Source organism: Diceros bicornis, chromosome 14, assembly GCF_020826845.1.
Source record: "Diceros bicornis minor isolate mBicDic1 chromosome 14, mDicBic1.mat.cur, whole genome shotgun sequence".
Classification (NCBI taxonomy): domain Eukaryota; kingdom Metazoa; phylum Chordata; class Mammalia; order Perissodactyla; family Rhinocerotidae; genus Diceros; species Diceros bicornis.
The window spans coordinates 45095735-45103454 of record NC_080753.1 but is presented as its reverse complement, the minus strand read 5'-3'; positions in this window follow the sequence as shown (position 1 = coordinate 45103454).

Sequence of the window (7720 nt, the reverse complement as noted above, 5' to 3'; positions counted from 1 at the left end):
CTTCTCTACATGAAAAAATTTTAAATTAGTATCTGTTGGTATTTCTATGGTAGGATTTACTCATTCATTCAACACAACTGAGGCTACTGCAATAATCCAGGTAATAGATGACGGTGGCTTGAACAAGGAATGCAGATGGTAAAGTCAATTTTGGGATATATTTTAAAGGTAGAATCAATAAAATTTTTTTGTTGAGTTTGACGTTGTGTGTGAAGCAAAGAAAAGGGTCAAAGATGATATCAAGGTTTTTATTCCGAGAAAAGAGTAATTTTTATTATGTGAAACAGAGAAAATCTTAACAGGAACAGGCTTGGGATTGTAGATCAGGATCTCAGTTTTGGATAGGTTGAGTCTGAGAACATTATTAGACATCTAATGGGATTTGGAATTGGCTTTGGAAATATGAGGCAAACACAGGTGCAAAGTCCAGGCTAGAGATATAAATTTAGGAATTATGAGCTTATAAATAATGTCCAAAGTTTTGACACGTGAAACTTTCCTAGGAATAAGCCTTGAAGCATACAGATCTTGAGGTCTTGGAGATGAGGAGAAATCAGAAAAGGAAACTGACAAAAAGACCAGTCAACGATGTGGGAGGAAGATTAAGAGAGCAGTGCTTCAAGAGCCAAGTGAAGAGTCTTTTAAGGAAGAGGGAAGGACCAGCCATATCTAAATGCTGCAGCAATTAGAACAAAGACTAGGATACAAATTTGTTTTACCAACATGACTTTGGCACAAGCTGAATTAGTAGAGTGGTAGGAATAAAAGCTGACGGGAGTTGGTTGAAGAACTCAGGATTCTTACCATTCCAGAAGGTACTCATATACATCCAATATCAGTTCTGTCTCTTTAGCAATCTTTCTGACACAAAAGGATAATGTATTTCTGGAATATTTTATTTCTATTAATGGAGGGATGGTAAGTGTAAGCAAAAGTATATTATTATTAATAATTTTAACACTTCTCTACCATAGATCAGCTCTCCATTTCCTTCTTCTCAATTCTTACTCTGACCAAAAAAAAGAGATATGACACAGGGCAGTACCCTTGATAGGAATGAGGAGAAATTTGGGAACAAAGAAACAAACATGGATCACTGATATCAGGCATGCTGGATTGAAAATGCATAAGGGGGCAGTCTGAGCAACTGAACACTGCCAGGAGGGCACTGGATTCTCCATGGCTGAACAGAGGGAGGCAAGCAGGGCGTTGAGGATGATAAGGACAAATACACCAGCCTGATTATTTTGCTAAGGTTCAGCCTTGCTGAATGCTGTGAATGCTGGTCCTATCAATAGCACATGATGGCTTTGCCTTTAGCTGCTCTACATTAGTATAAACACTTGGTTATGCCCTAACCTAACCAAAAGTTGCAATAACACTCACAGAGAGATTCAATTAGCTAAACAAATTATCAATGTGTAGAGTTCCTTGTACATGTGGTAATATGCCCACAAAGCATCTCTTTGTGATCCCGCAGCTGTCCCATCCTCAATTCACAGCTTCATTAATCATGTCCTCTGTTTGCTATTGTCTAAATTACAGAGCCATTTGAGATGGGAAAAACATTGGAAGGAAATTTTGCCTACACTTCAAGAATTGAAAGCGCCACAAATGAGAATTGGAAACATATTTTTGAATCAATGATAGGATATATATTGCCATTTTTAATTACAATTTAATATAGCCACATTGTTATACAAAGTCATGTGCCACATAATGACATTTTGGTCAATGACAAACCACATATATGACGGGGATCCCATAAGATTAGTACCATATAGCCTAGATGTGTAGTAGGCTGTACCATTTAGGTTTCTGTAAGCACGCTCTATGATACTCGCACAATGACGAAATCATCTAATGACGCATTTTCTCAGAACATATCCCTGTCATTAACAGACGTGACTGTATATAATACTAGAACACCAGCACTATTTTTTACTTTCTTGTGTATTCTTCTTTTCTGCATGTCAAATATCACAAACTAAGACAAAAAAGAAATGCAACTCTTTTTCTTCTCTAAGTAATTTTATGCTCATACTTAGAGAGGGAAAATTTGATGTCTCTATATGGAACACTACCACAAACTGATAAAGCAAATATTATAGGTTAGGTTCAAATGCCCTGGGTGTAGTCTGTCAAGCAAGTGAGTTATCCTGCTTCTTGACTTCATTCTCTTTTACTCTTCTAGTAGGAAGTTATGTAGAAATATTTCATTTTCAAAACTGCTCTAGTGCCTACTTCTTACCCCCTCTGGTAGGGTGCAAAGGTTGGAAGGTTGAACTAACAAATATTATAGATTGCCTGATTTGTTCAGCTATCAGGAGACATGTGCTTCCAGAAGACCTGACTTTTCCTTACCCTAGGGCTGAATCTTGATTAGTCTAAGCAATCCCAATAATTTGTTTCCCTGATTGCCACTGATTTATTTAGGGAGAGGGTGTGATGCAATTCTGGCCAATGGTCTGAAGACCCTTGGCTAGGACTTCTGGGAAAGTTATTCTTTTTTTTTTTTTTTTTTGTGAGGAAGATCAGCCCTGAGCTAACATCCATGCCAATCCTCCTCTTTTTGCTGAGGAAGACCAGCCCTGAGCTAACATCTATTGCCAATCCTCCTCCTTTTTTTTTCCCCAAAGCACCAGTAGATAGTTGTATGTCGTAGTTGCGCATCCTGCTAGTTGCTGTATGTGGGACGTCACCTCCGCATGGCCGGACAAGCGGTGTGTCGGTGCGTGCCCCGGATCCGAACCCGAGCTGCCAGCAGCGGAGCACACACACTTAACCACTAAGCCACAGGGCCGGCCCCTGGGAAAGCTATTCTTGCTCTTAAAAAGAGACACAAGGGGCTGGCCCCATGGCGTAGTGGTTAAGTTCAGCACATTCTGCTTTGGCGGCCCGGTTTCTCGGGTTCGGATCCTGGGTGCAGACCTACACCACTCGTCAGCCATGCTGTGGCAGTGATCCACTTATAAAGTAGAGCAAGATTGGCACGAATGTTAGCTCAGCGCTAATTTTCCTCAAGCAAAAAAAGAGGAAGATTGGCAACAGATGTTAGCTCAGGGCTAATCTTCCTCAAGGGAAAAAAAAAAAGGAGAGAGACACAAGTCAAGGACAAATCCTCCTCCCTTTTACCTGTCTTTTGCTATTGAGTGATGGCTGGAGCTGCTGCAGCTGAGCTGTGGTCATAGGAGGAGAAGTCAGCAGTAAGGGACCATATATTTAATAAATTATGTTAATAATGTTAGGAATCAAGATTTTCAGAGTAAGAAAAAAGAAACACAATTATAAAATAGTGAAATTAAGGGAAATACTAAAAGAATAAAATTGAACTGAAAATGCCAACATAAACTAATAAGTTTTGAAAATAGATATCTAGCTTTTTCCAGGAAAAGAGCCAACATTACCCCAATATAGTGAAGTGTCACAAAGACCAGAGTTTGTTTTCTAATACCATTTTCCCCCTAAAAAATCAGGCTCCTTTGAGAAATGGGTGATTCCAGTTCTAGGACAAAGAAGGTACAAGATAAAACTAGAAAGCAAGAAATATGTATATAAAAAATGGGGCCTGTTTTTGAAAATGATATGATTGTCTACACAAAAGTGTAGGATTCATAAGGAATCTATAAGCAATTACTAGAGATAATAAGTGAATTTAACAAGATCAAAGCATACAAGGTCAAAATATAAATTTGTATTTTTTATAATGTCAATGAAAAATTGGGAATTGACATAAAAAGAATACTATAAATATTAAAATGTTTAAGATAGATATAACAATATACATACTCAAACGTATTTTTATAGACTAGTTGCAAACAATTAGAAAATGAAATTTTAAAACCTCTCTTTACAATAGCAGCAAAAAATACTTAGGAATAAATAACAAAATAGGTACACTACTTCTGTAGTAAAAAATGAAAAACAATTCTAAATTAAAGGAGACCCAAATAAATGTATATGCATATTAAAAAATAAGTTCTCCAAAAATTGATCTATAGATTCAGTGCAATCAAAATCATAATCACAGCAAACATTTTTGTAGAAATTGACTGAGTTTCTAAAATTTATATAGAAATCCAAAAGCTGAAGAGTAGCCAAAGCAATCTTGAAAATGGAAAATAAAATTGAAGACAAACTACTTGACTTCCAGGCTTACTGTAAAGCCACTGTAATCAAGACACAGTGATATTGGCATAAAAATAGATATATAGAGGAATAGAACAGAATGTAGAGTCTAGAAGCGGGCAAACACTTATAAGGCAAATTGATTTTGACAAAAATGCCAAAGCAATTTAATGGGGAAAGGAAAATTTCTTCAACAAATGATGCTATCACAACTGGATAAATATACAAAAAAATTGGATATGTCAATATCAAAAAAAAAAAAAGAATCTCAATCCTTACCTCAAATCATATATAAAAATTAATTTGAGCTAGATTATAGTCCTAAATGTGCAAGTTAAAACCATTAGCTTTTTAGAAGAAAGTGAAAGAGATTGTCTTCACACTCTGGGTGTAGACAGAGATATATATAATATATATTGCCAATAAACATGAAAAGGTGTTGATATCATTAAATATCACAGAAATACAAATTAAAGCCACAATGAAATACTAATACACACACTACAAAGACAAAAGTTTAAAAGATCAACCATACCAAATGTTGGCATGGATGTAATGCAACCAGAACTCTTACACATTCATAGTGGGAATATAAAAGGAAGCAGTTTCTTATAAAGTTAAACATACATCTACTCCATGATCCACTTCTAGATATTTACCCAAGAGAAATGAAACATATGTCCACAAAAAGACTTGTTCATAGATGCTTCATTTATAACAGCTCTACACAAAAGACAATCAAAATATCGATCAAGAGGTGAACAGGTAAACAAACTGTGCTATAGTCACAGAATGCAATACTATTTAGAACAAATAGTAACAAATTACTGATACATGCAGCAATATGCTTGACATTATGCTGAGCAAAAGAACCCGAATACGTAAATGTTGCATGATTCCATTTACACGGTATTCTAAAATAGACACAAGTAATGTATGAGGGAAAAGACTCCAGAAGTGTTTGCCTTTGCATGCAGAGTTGTCTGCAAAGGGGCATAAGAAAACTTTCTAGGGGTGCTGGTAATGTTTGTTATCTTGAGAGATGTGTGGATTAAACATCTGTAAACATTTGTCAGAACTCACGGAATTATACACTTAAGGGTTTACATTGGCCTGAATGTAAATTTTACCTTTAAAAAAGAACTATAAATACATAATAATATCCAGTTAGTAGGTTTGTTTTTTCACAATGGTATGTACAGTTGGCCTTCTGTATCCACTGGTTCCGCATGTGCAGAATCAAGCAACCATGGATCATGTATGCACTCCGTTTACAATCTGTGGTTTGTTGAACCCAGAGAGGAGGAACCCGTGGATATGGAGGGCAAAGGGGCTTGAGCGTCCATAGATTCTGGTATCCAGGGTGTCCTGGAACCAATCCCCCTCGGATACTGAGGGACAACTGTATTAGCAATTCTAAAAGTAGTTTTTAAGGCTTGAACAAATAAGTAACATATTGAGGATAAAGGGAGTTAGTTTCTCACTGTTGGAGAAGGAAGGTACAAATACTATCATGAGGAAATGACAAATTCAGGAGGTAGGGTATACTACAGGACATCACTGGCCAGGTCCCTTCAAAAAGTTAGTATCATGAAGAAAAAAAAAAACACAAAAAAAAGTAGTGATAGAGGGGTCATGCTTGGTTAAAAGACATCTAAGAGACAAAATATGCAGATAGAATTCATGTTTCTAGATTTATTCTGATTTGGACAAACCAATTTTAAAGCACATATTTGGGACAACAAGAGAAACTGAAATATAAACTTGCATTACATAAGTTAGAAATCATGAACTGAAAGAACTAGGTTACAAAATAGCATGTATAGTGTAAATTTATTGTGGTAAATATACATACACATACATACATTTATATATAATATTATTATTTTATACATTTTACCTGTATGTTCTAACTTTCTACAATGCATTTTACTAATTTTGTAAAAAAAATATGAGGACAGTGAGTAATATAAAGTGGGGTTATGGAGAATGGACAAATTCCCAGAAGAAGAGAGGGAGAAAGGGGCAGAAAGATTATAATGGCTGAGAACTTCCCAAAACTGGAGAGAGATTTAGACATCCAAGGTCATGAGGCTAATAGATATCTTCCAAGTTTTCAACCCACAATGATCTTCTCCAAGACGCCTCCTAATAAAACTGTCTAAAATCCAACACAAAGAGAGAATCTTAAAAGCAGCGAGAGAAAAGAAACTTGCCACTTACAATGGAACCCCCATAAAGCTATCAGAAGTTTTCTCAGCAGAAATTTTACAGGCCAGGAAAGAGTGGGATATTATGTTAGAAGTTCTGAAAGAAAAAAAAAAGCCAAACAAGAATACTTTATCTGGCAAAGTTGTCCTTCAAAAATGAAGATGAGGGCCGGCCCTGTGGCTTAGCGGTTAAGTGCACGCACTCCGCTACTGGCGGCCGGGTTCGGATCCTGGGCGCGCACGGACGCACCGCTTCTTCAGTCATGCGGGGGCTGCATCCCACATACAGCAACTAGAAGGATGTGCAGCTATGACATACGACTATCTATTGGGGCTTTGGGGGAAAAATAAATAAAATTAAAAAAAAAAAAATGAAGATGAAATAAAGACTTTGGAAGAGAAACAAAAGCTGAGGGGGTTCCTCACCAGTAAACCTGCACTGCAAGAAATACTGAAAGGAATTCTCCAAGTTGAAATGGAAGGATACTAATTAGTAACATGAAAATACAAACTATACTGGTGCAGGTAAGTATATAATCAAATTCTGAATACTGCAATACTGTAATATGGTGGTATGTTAATCACTTAACTCTAGTATAAAGGTAAAGGGACAGAAGTATTAAAAATAGCGATAGATACAATAATTTATTAATGGATAGGCAACATAATAACATGTAAATTTTGACATCAAAAACATAAAATATGAGATGGGGAATAAATGGGTAAAGCTTTTGTATATGATCAAAATTAAGTTAAAAGCTTAAAATAAATGGTTATATCTGTAAGACATTTCATGTAAGCCTTAGAGTAACCACAAGGAAAAAACTTATAGTTGATAAAACAAGATAAAGAGAAGGGAATCAAAGTATACTCATAAAGACGATCATCATCACACAAAGGAAGATAGCAAGAGAGGAAGAATGGAATAAAGAAACAACCAAACAGCCAGAAAACAATTAAAAAGATGGCATTAGTAAGTTCTTACCTATCAATAATTACTATAAATGTAAATGAATTAAATTATCCAATCAAAAGGCATAAAGTGGCTAAATGAATAAAAAAATAAGACCTAACTATATGCTGCCCACAAGAGACTCACTTCAGCTTTAAGAACACAGACAGGTTGAAATTGAAAGGATGGAAAAAGATACTCCAAGTAAATGATAGCCAAAGAGAGTAGGAGAAATTTAAGAAGACACAAAAAAGGGGAAAGATATTCCGTGCTCATGAATTGGAAGAATCAATATTGTTAAAATGTCCATAGTACCCAAAGTGATCTACAGATTCAATGTAATCTCTATCAAAATTTCAAAGTCATTTTTCACAGACATAGAGAAATCAATTTTAAATTTTGTATGGAACCACAAAAGATCCTGAATAGC